The sequence below is a fragment of the Ammodytes marinus genome (genome assembly GCF_949987685.1).
Source record: "Ammodytes marinus genome assembly, chromosome: 16".
Classification (NCBI taxonomy): Eukaryota; Metazoa; Chordata; class Actinopteri; order Uranoscopiformes; family Ammodytidae; genus Ammodytes; species Ammodytes marinus.
Window position 1 is genome coordinate 16,422,480 of NC_137220.1, and position 16,166 is coordinate 16,438,645.

At 39.9% G+C, this 16,166-nt stretch overlaps 1 long non-coding RNA gene across 2 annotated transcripts; it reads left to right on the plus strand.

Moving 5' to 3' along the window:
• The first annotated feature begins 4,314 nt into the window (after positions 1-4,314).
• On the plus strand, positions 4,315-14,209 carry LOC307263534. 2 transcript variants are annotated; one of them, XR_013845278.1, is made up of 7 exons: positions 4,315-4,469; positions 4,822-4,936; positions 12,464-12,630; positions 12,764-12,878; positions 12,996-13,067; positions 13,175-13,361; positions 13,474-14,209. It is a non-coding gene; the product is annotated as an uncharacterized lncRNA (long non-coding RNA). The 2 variants fall into 2 exon arrangements; XR_013845279.1 differs by lacking the exons at positions 4,315-4,469; positions 4,822-4,936 and having other exon boundaries at positions 12,022-12,630.
• Positions 14,210-16,166: the final 1,957 nt, after the last annotated feature.

The window sequence follows — 16,166 nt, forward strand, 5'->3', positions numbered from 1 at the left end:
CTCATAGAATGAGGAGTCAAGACATGTCTAACATCTTTTTTTTTATCTCCTTTTAGAAAAGAACAAGGAGAATAATTGTGCTTAACTGGTGAGTAAAGGAGAATGTGTGCTGGTATTGACAACATAATACATCATTGACTGGATAATTTTACTTTTATTCAGTCCCTTCTGTATAATCACCAAACATTTACACATTGATGTACAAAAAACACATATCGTAAGTGAATAGTTTGCACCCCTAATTTGCATTATGCCCAGGGGGCAAAGTAGGTTTGTAGACATGGAATGTTGTAAAAGTTTTTTCACCAGAAAGTATATGTAGGGCATTCAAGGATCACAACCTGGGTGGACAACCTGGTAATAGCAAATCAGGGCCATGGTTTAAGGCGAGAGACTGCAGGTGAATGGGGTAACATATTTAATGTATAGATATCACAAAACTTTACCAGTGGATTACTGACATTAGAACAATTACTTTTTGTATTTTTGTTTTTTAAGAAATGTTTGAATAAATATGAAAATCTGGCAATACAGAACAGATTTTGGATACAGCCTTTTTTATTCTAAAAAACTGAATAATACTATACTAGGTCTTAAAATCTATTTTTGTGTTTTTAAGAACAGAATGTCTGACAAATCAGAGTAAGAATGATTATTGAAAGTTTAGTTAACTTCTTTAGAAGTTGGGAATACTGGAAAAAAAAATGTTGAGATAATGTCCTGACTCCCATTGTCTGTCTGTCCATCATAGGAGAGGCATCCCTTTCATTGTTACTGAGGCAAATAGCTTTTTGTGATATCCAACTAAACTTTCAATAATCATTCTTAGCACTATACCAAAGGTTATTGCAGAAGGATTTGCTCATATGTTGTTCATTGTCTTATTTATGAAACATTTTCTTCTTAAAAACATGATCAAAATGCATTGTTATGACCTGTATATAGTGTTTCTCTATTTATATATAAAAAAGGCTGTATCCAAAATCTGTTCTGTAATGACTTTGGACATATTGTAAAAACGAAATAATATAAATTTGACCTCTGGCTTTACCCAACATCCAGATAATGGATTTTTAAAGAGATGCAAATATACACATACAGTCCCCTCCAATAGTATTGGAACAGTGAGGCCAATTACTTTATTTTTGCTGTAGACTGGAAACATTTGGGTTTGACACCAAACGATGAATATGAGACTAGATCAACATTTCAGGTTTCATTTCCAGGTATTCACATCTGGATCCGATACACAACTTAGAAGATAGCATTTTTTGAAAAGGAACACCACATTTTTAGGCGAGCAGAAGTATAGGAACAGATAGACTTTAAATAAATTAAAGTGAATAAAACGTAATATGTTGTCGCAAATCCATTGCTTGCAATAACTGCATCAAGCCTGTGACCCAGTGACATCACCAAACTTTTACATTCTTCTTTTGTGACGCTTTTCCAGGCTTTCAATGCAGCCTCATTCAGTTGCTGTTTGTGTTAGGGGGTTACTCTCTTAAGTCTCCTCTTTGGCAGGTAAAATGCATGCTCTATAGGGTTTAAGTCTGGAGATTGACATGGCCAGTCTATAACCTTCCACTTCTTGCCCCTGATTAACTCCTTTGTTGTGTTTTGGATCATTATCTTGATGCATGATGGAGGATCTTCCAATCAGTTTGGTTGCATCTTTCCTTAAATTGGCAGACAAAATGTTTCTGTAGACTTAGGTTGCGTTCCGAATCGCATACTCTTTCTTTTTTCTATTCTACATACTACATCCGACGATAAAAAGAATCTAGTTAGGATGCAGTAGACATACTATTGGGACATACTTTTCTCTCTTATTTCATCATAACATTGTGCCTTGATCTTGCCTCTTGCTTTTATATCCGTCGCATCCCCGTTTGTTTTCATAACATGGACCTATAGGCTTCGTCGATGTTACGTCACTTCACGTGCGCACTGGATTGTGGGTCAGAATCGCCCAAATAGGATGCACTTTTCAACACTCACAATCTTGGCCGCATGAAGTAGACCATCCGGGTATTCTAACCATCCTAAATCTGGCCACAAGAATCGGGACATCCTAAATCTTTTTTCTACATACTATATAGTAGAAAGTATGCGATTCGGAACGCAACCATAGAGTTCATTTTGCTGTTGCCATCATGTGTTACATCATCAATGAAGATTAATGAGCCCATCCGAGAAGAAGCCATGCAAGCCCAAGCCATGACATTGCCTCCACCGTGTTTCACAGATGAGCTTGTATGTTTGGGATTATGAGCAGATTCTTTCTTTCTCTAAACTTTAGCCTTTCCATCACTTTGGTAAAGGTGCATCTTGACAACAACACAGTAACACATGATGGCAACAGCAAAATGAACTCAGAAGTATACAGGAACATTTTGTCTGCCAATTTAAAGAAAGATGCAACCAAACTGATTGGAAGATCCTTCATCATGCAGCAAGATAATGATCCAAAAAAAACTGCAAAAACAACAGAGGAGTTCATCAGGGGCAAAGAAATGTGAGGGGTGTACACACACACACACACACACACACACACACACACACACATATATATGTGGGGGTTTGTGGACGTATTACCTGCTGCTACTTCACACTCCATCCTCACACTGGGCCTCATTGCATCCAACGAGCGCATGCATATGGCTATTATAATTTATATACTACACATAATATACTCTGGCTTTACCCAACATCTAGATAATTGATTTTTAAAGAGATGCAAATATACACATAATGAGTTGGATATTGCAAATGTGCATATTTATTCGAACCTTTCTGAAAAAAATACAGAAAATAATTGTTCTGTCAGTAATCAACTGGCAACATTTCATGGTTTAAGATAAACCCTCTTGCTTTCCAGTACGTAGCTCACCAGATTGTAATCCTTGAGGGTCCTAGATATTATTTATAGAGAACAACCTTTTACAACAATCCATGTCTGTTTTCTGAAAAAAGGGTGTTTTGCCCCCTGGGTATTATTAACCTAAGCTCCTTCATGGACAAAATTAGGACTGTATCAACAAATCCATAAACATCAATTTATAAAAGTTTCATTATTGATTCATTGTGTCGCATGATAAGAGTGGAGATAGATAATACACAAACAAAGCATGATGTCTGCATCACTGCTTCAGTGTCCCACCACCTGTCCACTACTGCTACAGGGGCTGGCAGTGCAATGACAGCGCTGAGCCAGCCATGTGTATTAGCTTATTATTTAATTTAACACGCTAGTGTACTGATAGTAGGAAGTTACCAAGACGTCCCGCCACAGTGAAAAGCAGGACCAATTTACACTTGATTTGTACCTGTTCTTCATGAACAGCTTTTTGATAAGAGTCTAATGAGTTAAGTCGCTGGCAGCGGGCTGTGTGTTTGCAGATAATGTATGTGTGTCTCTCTCACATACGCTCCCTGCTGTCAAACAGAGAAACCGAGAGCGACGTGGATGATAGGCAGCCATATAGACCCACTAGGTATTCAGTCCATCACCTGTTGTTCAGCAGTTTATGTGGTGGCACCCACCCGCTCTATTCATTAACTAAATGCTGTTTAACAGTGGCGCAGCACCGTTCCTTAACATAGGGAAAAGACTGTTACTGCTCAATGAAATAAAGATAATTTGCTGACTAATTGTATTGTAGTGTAAAAACAAAACAATATAGAATATTTGATCTATTATGGCCAGCCCTACATGCATTTAGGCAACTATTTCTGCAATTGCTAGGAAGAATGTATTTCAAATGAATAATTGTTTTCCACTCTCTGTTTTCCAGACGCCTGGTCTTGTACCCTGATTCTTCCATCCAAACCCCCAACCCTTTTGTCCGCTTCTTGCTGCAGATTCACAGTCTGGGCAAGCGGTCGCTTTCTGCTCTGTCTGTACTCTCTGCTAAATCTGTCTTCTCTCTCCCTGTGTCACGCTCTGACTGAGAAGTACTAGTCAGTATTCCCGGGGACATTCAGATCTACCTCCCCAAAGCTTGCTTGCTCTCTCTACCCTTGTATCAAAATCCAGATTTCTCTCTTCTTTTATTCACCTCTGACTGAGTCTGAGACTAGTCAGTTTGCAGAAAAAAAACCTTTGAAGCAAATCTTTTTGACGCAAACCTTTTTTGAAGCAAAACTTTTTGACGCAAACCTTTTTTGAAGCAAAACTTTTTGACGCAAACCTTTCTCAAACCTTTTGAGAAAAAACCTTTCTCAAACCTTTTGAGAAAAAACCTTTCTCAAACGTTTTCAGAAAAAACCTTTGATAAGCAAACATTTCTCAAACCTTTTGAGAACTTTGAACATTTGAAAAGCTTGGGGTACCCAAATCAGCGACCATGCCAAGAAAAGGAAAGCAATGTCGAGCTGCAAAAGTACGCTGGCTGAAGTTAAGTGAGTTTCTATCCTCAAAACAAGCTGAACCTGTGGAACATTCTGATCCTTACAGCAACAGAGAGGTAAATGTTTCTGAGCCTTCTAATGCTAATGTGACATGTGTGTTAGCATCCCGCAGCCAGAACCATTATACATATCATGATGCCAACAACAGTCAGTGCTCCTGTAACTCTGCAACATTTTTAGCTTTCCTGCACGAGTTAAGTCACCTTAAAAGCGCAGACCTTGATCTTGTTTTAGATCGTGGCTATTCAATGTATGTGGAAACAGTGGAACAGTTGATAAAAGATGGAAGGATAGTTCATGGACATTTGAATAGAGATGAAATTCCTGAGGTTGTACGTGGCTACAGACTGCATCACATAATGACAAAATGTAACTCAATGTATGGAATGTTTACATCTACTCCTGCAGAAGGCGACTTCTTAAACCTTTCAGACGGACTTCAGTGCTTGACATCTGGAGTGAACTTCGCTCTGTTGGTAATGAGCCATGTCTTCATTGCTGTTTTCCGAGACCAGCAAGCAAGGTATGGATTTTTTGACCCACACACAAGACGACCTGATGGCCTTCCCATTGGCCCAGACAGTACTGGCACAGCTGTCATGTTCACTTTCAACCATTTAAGAGATCTGCAAACCAAACTTTGCACAATCTTTACCTTGTTAGGCACCAGCCCAGAGGCTCCTTATGAACTAATCCCTGTGCTTTTTCAGAGTGTAGATGAAGCCTCTGTGAATGAAAATGTTGTTCACGTAAACTCTAATGCAGACACTGCTGTTTTACACACGAGGGGGCATATCGATAACACTACGGTCAGTGTTACACAGCCTGACATTGAAATGTCTTTGCCGTCAAGCTCAGTTACAGAGTCTACACCCTGTGCTGACATGCAATCAGATGTGGTTGTTCAAAGTGTAGAGGAAATCTCTGTAGAAGAAAATGTGGCTCATGTCGATGCAAATGCAGAAGTTTCACACATGAGGGAGCAGAACGTTCACACTATTTCCAGTGTAACACAGCCTGAAACTGAGATGTTGTTGCCATCATGCTCAGACACAGCCTATACCCCCTGTGCAGACATTACATCAGATTCAAATGAATTAATAGATGTGCATAGCATTGCAGGAACAGAATGTTATACAGTAGGTAATCCAGAAAATAACCACAGAGCTATACCAAATCTATCTAAACTTCCCAAACAAGCAAGGAGAAAGTTTAAAAGAAGAGCTATGGCTTTGCAGAAGGCAAAAGCAACAAATGTCATAAATGTTGAATCTCGCCAAACAAAACAAAAAAGAAAAGAGAGAGAAATGTATGCTAAAGGGAAACGGAACAACTCCAATGATCACAACTGTTACCGAAAACGCAAAATGTCTATCACAGCTTCTCGCTATCAAGAAGACCCCAACTTTCGGCAGAGGCAGAAGCTTTATATAACGAATCGTTACAGACAAAGTGAAAGCTTTAAGCAGAAGCAGAGGACGTATATAACCGACCGCTACAGACAAAGTGAAAGCTTTAAGCAGAAGCAGAGGACGTATATAACCAACCGCTACAGACAAAGTGAAAGCTTTAAGCAGAAGCACAGGTCATACATACGCACCTGCTATAACTTAAATGCTGGTGTTAGACAAACAAAAAAATCTTACATCACTAATCGTTATGCAAACGACCCAGCATTCCAATCTAAACAGAAACAAATAATGAGACAACAAATGAAAAACAAATACAAAAACAATCGTGCATTGGGAATCACTCATCGCATGAATTGTGCGATGAATGTAAGACAAAAATACAGACGCATGCAAAGAAGGCAAAACCAAAGGGATGACAGTCCTATTAGAGATTCTATGGATGACAGTCTCATTAGAGATGCGATGGAAGACATGCAGATGCGAGATGCCATAGAAGTTTTTCGATCCAATATCAAAAAGGCCCCAATACATGGCTGCACGTGCTGCCATCGATCTTTGTTTCCAAATCAAGTGAAATGTTGCAATAGATCAAAGTACAATACAAATCCACTTGTTGCTCAAACCTGCCTGACAGGGAAGTTTGTTCATGTCTGTACTGATGAGTGTCAAAATGCTCAAAAATGCACAGTACCAGCTGAAAGAAAAAAAGAGTGGATCTGTCACACTTGCCATGAGCACCTTAAAACTGGAAGTATGCCACCACTTGCCATAGCTAACAATCTAGAGCTAGCAGATATTCCCCCTGAACTTTGTGATTTGAACATTTTGGAGAGGCATCTCATTTCCAAATGCATAGCATTTGCCAAAATTATCCCACTTCCCAAGGGTGGCCAACGCCAGATTTGTGGAAATCTGGTCTGCGTCCCATCAGAAGTTCAAGAAACGGTAAATGCCTTACCGAGACTAAGAAGTGAATCTCAGGTGATGAGAGTAAAGCTTAAGAGGAAATTGTGCTATACCGGCCATCAGTTGTTTCAAACGGTAACATGGACTAAACTAGTGAGGGCTTTGTGCAAACTAAAAGAGGTCCATCCGCAGTACACTGACATAACAATCCGAGATGAGGAAGAGCTTTGTGACCCATTAATTGATGAGGAAGCAAATGACTCGGATGAGGAAAACATGGATGATACGGACTATAATGTTGAAGATATGATGGAAATTGACAGCTTTGAGAACGATGCACTCTTTGAGGCAGAAATGGATTCTGAGAACGATGAACAGGATACAAATAGTCAGTTGTCTGATGGTCAGCAACCACAGCAGCAGTCTGAAAATATTGAACAGGAGAGTGATGAACCTAATGGCGCCGTTGCTCTCGAGTCATGTCTACAACCAACTGATTTGACAGATGAAATATTAAGTTTTAGTGAGGGAATCTACTCGGTTGCACCCGCTGAGGGAAACAAACCAGTAAGCTTTTTCAAAACTCCTAACCTAGAGGCAATGGCTTTTCCCGTTCAGTTTCCCACTGGTAAAAACACTCTAGACGAAAATCGTCTTAAAACAATAACACCCTGCAGTTATTTCAAAACTAGACTTTGCTGTGTGGACGACCGTTTTGCTAGGGATACAAACTATCTCTTTTTCGCTCAGTTTGTAAGCGAGATACATCAGGCCACTTCCAGCATGTCAATACAGCTGCGTAAAGCAAAACCTTTTACACGAGATGGTCGCAAAATAACCAATGCAATGTTGCAGAACAAGCATGAGGTTGAAAAACTTGTGCGTAACAAAGATGCAATCCGATTCATGACACCACTCAGAGGCTCCCCCGCGTTTTGGGAGAAGACGACCAAAGATTTATTCTCGATGATTCGTCAGATGGGGACGCCAACATTCTTTCTTACATTTTCTGCTGCTGAAATGCGCTGGAAAGAGGTTATTACAGCCATTAAAGCTCAACAAGGCGAACAAGTGAATTTTGATGCACTCGATTGGCAGGCGAAAGCGTCCATCTTAAGATCAAACCCGGTGACCTCTATGCGACTTTTTGACAAACGTGTTGAGGCTCTGTTCAGAGATTTGATACTGTCACCCGCTCAACCCATCGGTAAAGTGGTGGACTGGTTTTTGAGATTGGAATTTCAGCACCGTGGAAGCCCACACATACACTGTCTCGTATGGGTAGAAGGAGCTCCTGTGTTTGAAGAAGACTCTGATCAGACGGTTTGTGATTTCGTTTCCAAATACATCACAGCTCAGTTGCCTGATCCAAACACACAACCTGAACTGCACAAAAAAGTTACAGAAGTTCAGATGCACAGCAAAACACATTCAAAGACATGTGTTAAATATTCCAATGCCAACTGCCGTTTTGGATTTCCTAAAATCCCAGCCCCAGAAACCATGATAATACGATCTAAAGTATTGGAAGATGAAGATGAGAGAGAGTTGGTGGCAATAAGAAAGCTCAACGCACTAAAGCGGTTAAACGATGTAGCTGAGAGCGCATCTCTGACTTTAGAACAGATGTTGGCGTCATGTGACCTCACGGTTGAGGAATACATAGAATGCCTGTGTATTAAAGCCAAAGCAAGTGAGGTGGTTCTAAAGCGTGATCCAAAAGACTCGTGGGTAAATGGATACAATCCTGCCCTCCTTGAAGCCTGGGATGCTAATTTAGATATACAGTTCATTCTCAACCCTTACTCGTGTATCATGTACATCTGCAGCTACATCAGCAAAGCTGAACACGGTTTAAGTGAATACCTCAAATCAATGATTCAAAATTCAAGTCATGAAAATGTAAATGAGAGCGATGAGATGAAACTGGTAATGCAGGCATACTCTAAGAAAAGAGAGGTCAGTGCTCAAGAGTGTGTGGCCCGTGCATGTGGTCTACGCATGAAACAGTGTTCACGCCAGGTCATATTTGTACAGACTGATGACAACGCGCTAAAAATGAGTTACCCCATGTCCTTCCTAGAGAACAGAACGCCAGACTCTGTTAATTTGTGGATGAACGGATTACCTGACAAGTACCAATGCAGACCAGAAACTCCAGACTTTGAGGCAATGTGCTTGGCCGATTTTGCTTCCACTTGTAGAATTGTCTATGGCAAACAGGCAAAAGGTCCCAACGTAGTGCCCCTACTGAATGAGATGGGATTTGTTCAGAGAAGAACAAACGGTAAACCCGCTGTTATTAAATATCGTTGTTTCTCACAGGAGAAGAATCCTGAGGAATTTCACGGCACATTACTAAAGCTTTACGTCCCGTATCGCGCACAGACGGAGCTAAAATCCATACACTACCCCACCAACCAGTCCTTCCACGAACGTGCTGGCATTTGGATACGAGGTACAGAGCGCCCTGAGATGGTGTCTTGTGTCGTGAAACGAAACCGAGAAAAATATGAAAAACACAGGGAAGACATTGATAGTGCCATCGCAGAGTTTGAACAGAATGGTGTTATAATAAACGAATGGTGTAATCTGGCTCCCGAATGTGAACTACAAAGGTTAGAATGCATTGAGGAACTTGAAGCAAGACCAGCTGATGAGGATAACGTGCAAGAGAACGTGCCAGACTATAATCTGAGGACAGAAAACAGACCAGAAGTTGCCATCATGAGAGAAGCCCCTGAGATAGATCCCGCAATGTTGCGGCAAATGTATCAAAATTTAAACCAAAAGCAAGCGTCCGTTTTCTACGCCATCAGAGACTGGAGCATAAAACGCGTCTGTGGTTTAAATGTGGAACCGTTCTTCTATTTCATTAACGGTGGTGCTGGAACAGGCAAGTCTCATCTTATCAAATGCATCCACGCAGAAGCATCCAAAATATTGTCTAGGCTTCCTCGTAATGCAGAGGAATCGGACATGTCAAAACCTACCGTCCTGTTAACCGCGTTTACTGGCACCGCCGCTTTCAACATTTCAGGCACAACATTGCATTGTCTCCTAAAGCTGCCGAGAAGTTTAAAGCCTCCGTTCAATGGTCTTGGTAATAAACTAGATGAAGTCAGGGCAGAGCTTTCAAATGCAGAGATACTCATAATTGATGAAATCAGTATGGTTTCAAAGTCTCTCTTTGCCTATGTCGATGCCAGATTGAAACAAATCAAAGGAAATCACAGACCTTTCGGTGGGATGTGTGTCCTCGCCGTGGGTGATTTCAATCAGCTCCCTCCTGTTCGACAGTCTAAACCGTTGTGCGTCTATGATCCAACTCAGATCGACCTCTGGCGCGACCAATTTCAGATTATCACGTTGACTGAGATTATGCGTCAGAAAGACGACGTCCCATTTGCTGAGATGCTGAACCGCATCCGCGTTAAAGAGAAGGAAGAGGCATTATCCAACCAAGACAAAGCTTTGCTTTCACAGGCTGTCGCTGATCCGGCACACTGTCCAAAAGACATACTCCACGTCTTCGCTACAAATAAACAGGTTGATGCACATAATTCGACATCACTAGAGCGGTTTCACTCTGACATCATAAAGATAGATGCAGACGACTATCGAAAAGATCCCAGAACTGGTAGAATGGCGAGAGAAGCTACACCTTTTAAAGGGGACAATAAAGAGTTACCTGACTCAATTAAAGTTGCTTTAGGCGCTCGTGTCATGCTTACAAGAAATATCAACGTGCAGTCTGGTCTCTGCAATGGAACATTTGCATGTATTGCGAAAATAGTGACCAGTGATGGCGGTAGTGCTTCACACGTCAACAAACTTGGACTAGAACTAGATGTGGCAAGAAATCCCAGCAATATCAGTGCAGCTGATAATATTGTGTACATTGATAGAGATGAAGAAAAACTGAAGCAAAAGGGAGTGGTCCGCAGGCAGTTTCCTTTAAAACTTGCGTTTGCTTGTACAATACACAAGGTTCAAGGCATGACAAGGTCCTCCGCCGCAGTCTCACTAAAAAGCATCTTTGAGCCAGGCATGGCCTATGTTGCTCTCAGCAGAGTTACTTCCCTCAGTGGACTTCATATTCTAGATTTTGATGAGACAAAAATATATGCTAATCCACAAGTCAAAATAGGTCTTGCAGCCATGGCAGAAGCTTCATTTGAACATTTAATGCCTCTACTGAATGTCACAGCGACATTAAACAGGCCAGATATTCTCACCGTCATCCACCACAACACAGAAGGACTTCCGTCTCACATCGCTGATATCAAGAGTCACCATGAACTTCACCTTGCTGATGTCCTGTGTCTAACAGAAACTCACTTACAAGGATCATTTGTCGCTCAAAGTCTCCATTTACAAGGGTACAAGATGTTCAATCGCAACCGAAATGTCTCGTACACAAACTTTCCTGACATGGTTCGCAAAAATGGTGGCGGAGTCGCTATCTATGTAAAAGACCATATACAAGTCCGTGAAAAGCAGTACGTACACAATGCTACTGACATTGAGTTTACAGTTGTCAAGCTTGAAGCCCCATTCAATGCGCTGATCGCTGCTGTTTACAAGCCTCCAAGCTACAGCATACACTCATTCCTTTCCAACTTGCAAAGCCTCTTGGATTCGCTAGAAATTATGGCTCATCATCCAATCATAGTCTGCGGAGATTTTAATGAAAATCTGTTGTCCGGAGCAAGCAAGCCGATCCTTGAACTGTTTCAGTCAAAAGGTTACGAGCAACTTATCACAGCCGCTACCACCGACAAAAATACACTCTTGGACCACATTTACATCTCTCGACCACAGTGCTGTCTGCATTCTGGCTTGCTCCAAACTTACTACAGTTACCACAATCCTGTGTACTGTACGATTACCTCAGAAATATTGGAAATGTAAATTGAGAGTATATAACCTGGGTAACCATTGCTAAGTTTAACAAAACTAAGTATTGTGTAATGCATTGATGATTGTAAATCGACTTATTACTTAACATAACATATTACTTGAACAAAACTTAATCCAGAAAAATACTAAATAAAAAAAAAACTAATACATTTGTGGGTGGGATTGTCCTTGTCAGCCAAGCTGTAAAATCTGCTTCGGCTGTTCCAGCCTTTTACAGGCTGGGAGGGAGGGTGGGATGGAGGGACAATCTCACTCAAGATAAATATCAACATGCTTCATTCTAGAAACTTCATTCAAACTTTAAGATCTTCAACAACTTCACCACGTCTGCTTTTCTTCAACATTTTCAAAATAAATCCTAACTTCAAAATTCGTCAACATTTCATTAAAAATGATGCAACATTTAAAATCGCTTCTTCTCACTCATACTTCTTCCCCTAAACTTCATTCAACCAATATCCAACCAGCGTCATTTGCAACCGATGACTAAATATTCAATTATATTGTGGGTGGCAAAGCTTAAATAATCCAACTACTACGTATTGAAAAATGGTCGACCCTTTTAAATTGTGAATAAACAATTCTCCCAATATATATATATATATACATATATATTTATACATATAAAATATAATGGCAGTCCTGAGAAGTGGACAGGAAACTACAAGTAAGTGCTGGTAACTAAGGCATAACTTTGATCATTATCAGTAATTGCGGGAAGTTGTAATGATTCATTATTGCTCCTGCTGCACTCTACATTACTGCTATTTAATACATTTCTTTTTTGTCTGTATATTTGTCTACATAAGTGCCCCACAGTTGTCACTCGGGAGGCCCCTCAGCTCAGAAGTTACACCAGAGTTCTAGAAACACCAACATTGGGCTTCACAGCAGACCTGACAGACATCTACTCAAGGCAGAGAGACCAACCACAGATGTCTGCAAAGCCCTTCATAGTTCTCTGGAACAGTGCCATGTATGTGACTACATATTTTTTTATATTAGTGTTGTATTAAAATCCTCTGCATGTCTATGCTGATTTGGTTGTTGTCACTGTCCGCAGTATTCATTGTAAGTAACATAGAATGCACATTTGGGTTTGGTTTCAGGCTGAGAGGCGGTTGTGATGGATCTGCATCGAGGAAACATGGTGAGACTGGGGCAACAGGAAAATCTAGTGGCAATCAACCCGAGTGGTCATCTTGACCTGGAACAAAGCATTTTGTAAGTAAACTTTCTTTATCTAATGTACCTGTACCTCAAACCATCAGTGACACTCACAATGTGAAAAACATGAAATGATCAATTGCTTCTGATTTTTTCTCACTTGATCTGTGCCAGGCTGAGTCGTCAGCACCATGGAGAGGTCAACTCAAGGCAGTAAAAGACACTTCAACTCTCTGCTTCAAAAACGTAAGTAGATTATATTTAATGCTTTTTTACGCAAACATTTGAACTTGTGTGTTCTACAAGTGATTTAATTAATGTTTTATTATAACATTTACCCCTCATCTTTACAGCAAACTACTCTGAGAGTCTTCTGCAGCAGTATCCTGGAGTCCTCAACTCAACAAAAAAAAGATGCTTCCTGTTAGCTGTCCATCCAGATGGCCACATGACCAACCATCCCATAGGAGAGAATCATATGGACTGAGGAAAAGCAGATAAGGGGCAGGCAGTGCGGCTCCACAACTCTTTACTGAGCATGTAAGAAGATACTTATAAGATTTGACCTTGCTTCTTATGTAAGTGATTAAATGCATATTTGGTTATTTGGTCTTATTGTAAAACATTTTTCTGTTGTTGATCTTCTCTACAGCAATTTCCTTTGGGAGTCCATCTGCTCAACAGAAACAGTCGCTGCCCTTCATCATCTGGCCACTGGAAGAATGACTTGAAGAAGAGACAGTTTCCTTTCCGCTAACCACCGTACAAAGATACACATTGTGTCATCCACATTAGCTACACTGTGCACAAGACTTTCAGACAATCACAGATTCAAACATTAACTAGTCTGTCACACGCAGTCGTCCTGGTAGGGGATCTCTCAAAGACTTGGCCTACCTAAAGGTTTCTTCAATTTTTTTTTTTTCCTGATAAAGGTTTTTAAGAAGTTTTTCCTGACATGCTTTGAGGGTGTAAGGCTGTAAATATTATATCGGCAGACTTTTATATTTTCCTTTTTCTATGGGGTTAACATTTTTCATGTAACAATAACATTTTAATAAATGGTGAATTAACAGAAATATTCCAACAGACTTTATCTGATTTACTTTGAAGGTGGGCATTATTCAATGTCTCAATGCATTTGTATATGTTTGCATATATGCATAGAGGGTAGCCTACAATGTAACATATATTGGAACGAACATTTTTTACACCTGTTGATTTGATTACACCACTCTATCTTAAGAGGTCAATAAGATTATCATCAATATCCTTTCTGAAATGTTCTGTGTACAGGTTTATCATAAAATAACTGGGACATGAAGGTAAAGTGATAGCAAAAAAGGTCTGAAAAAATACAAGGTTCTTTTAGTTATCAAATTTAAATATTGCGGTTTAAAATAATGATGTAGTGAAATTTTATTTTATGGTGAGAAATAAACACTGAACAAACTAGTGTCTCACTATGTTTCTTCCCGTTTCCGTCTGACGAGGGCAAGTCTTTCAGACTCACGGTTTGCGAGATAGAAGTAGCAGTTTGGAATATATAGCACCATAGGAATATATAGGTTTCTTTATAAATTAGACCTGGTCTCTGTTTTTAGCACAGGATTGGTGGTATAGTGGTTAAAGCCTTGGTCTTGTAATCAGAAAATCACAGGATTGAATCCAGCTTGTGGAATAACATTTTCTACTTATATCATTGTGTGAAGTGGAACATGTCTCATGCTAAGTGTAGATGACACATGAGGTAGAGCTGTTTACCCCGAACAATTTTATTTATTGTTTACCCTGAACTAAAAGTTGGCGGTTCAAGCCCCGGTTACAGCTACATTTTAGACTTACACGGATTTTCTTTTAACTTTGCACAGATGTTTATTATGACTCAATTATGACCTCAGAGTAGTTTAGAGGTCAAATTTCAAGGTCATAATTCATTCATTTTTCATTCATTTTTCATACATTGTATCATTCAATCATTCTGTTGATTCAGATATATTCATCCTTCGTTCTTCATCAACATTCAGCAGTGAAGGGTCAAATTCAGCATCAGCTTCAGCATCAGCGTCAGCATTCACACCGCAATTTCTTCAAGGAATTGCAATTCTAGTTTCAAATGAAACACATGTGATAACCAATGTGAAGTTTTTTGTACTGAATTACAGGATACCCACCATGTTAGTAAACACAGTTTGGCAATTTTACGACTAGACAGATATGAAGCTATGAAAACATAAAACCACAAAAATTAAACCTAACATAAGAAAAGACCAAATTTTAGCCTGGATTAAGACTCAAAACTCCGTACAGTTACTCCTAAATCAGATGTGTTGTAGCATATCTAGACTGATTACTTTTGGAAGGTGTGTATGTTCCCTGGAGCTGCGCAGCACAAATGACCACATCATCAGCACATCTGTTCACTTGTATGTGTGGTGGTATATTCTGCATGTGCTGCCCCTCAGTCCCTGCAGCCATACATGATCAACTTCTCACTTTCATTCCTGAATGCTTCCCACACACAATACAACACATCAGCATGTCTCTAGGGGGGGTGTTATAGAGAGGAGAGGGGGCGAGATGGAGTAAAGGGGGACTTTTCTCTTTCTACATGGGAACACAACCAGGGCCGACCATGGCATGCAGTACCAGACCCACACATGAACAATACACACTTCATGAGAAATAACACCATTGTGAACTTATGATTATAAAGTGTAATACAACTGCCCAGGAAAGCTAAAATCAGTTTAAGTTCTATTTTAACTGGTACCTGGTACATTTCTCTTTCTGTGATGTCACAGAAATAGAAATGTAGGGTTAGACAGTGAGACCATAAAACACTCTTTCTGCCTTTTCTCAGGCTAGGATGATCCGATTTCAAATTTTTTTTGCACATTTATACTTCATAGGATCTCTGAGTTCAATACACCTTCATATTCCAACCGGTGAAGTAGGCCTTTAATTTAAGATAATTCATTCAGTTATTGTTGTTTTTGTTGTAGGGTTGGCTAATAAAACTAGCAATTATATCAGACGTATATTTTTACACTCAGCGTTTATGTTTTTTAAGCATGCAAAAAAAATCCTTTCAGAAATGTAACGGGGGGATAGTTAATAATAAGACATGTTTTTTTCTTCGTTTGGCAGTTTTCTCAGATAAGGAAATCAGGACGATTTGAAAGGGAATGGTTAATGGGCACTCTGTGAGTCTCTGGAAACACATCAACAAAGCTCTATATTTAGGTCTGAGCGGATATATGATTGTGTGTTTACACGATGTGTGTGTGATCAGGCATTTGCAGTGAATGTTGCCCTAGCTGTTTACTCTGAAAAAGAAGGGGG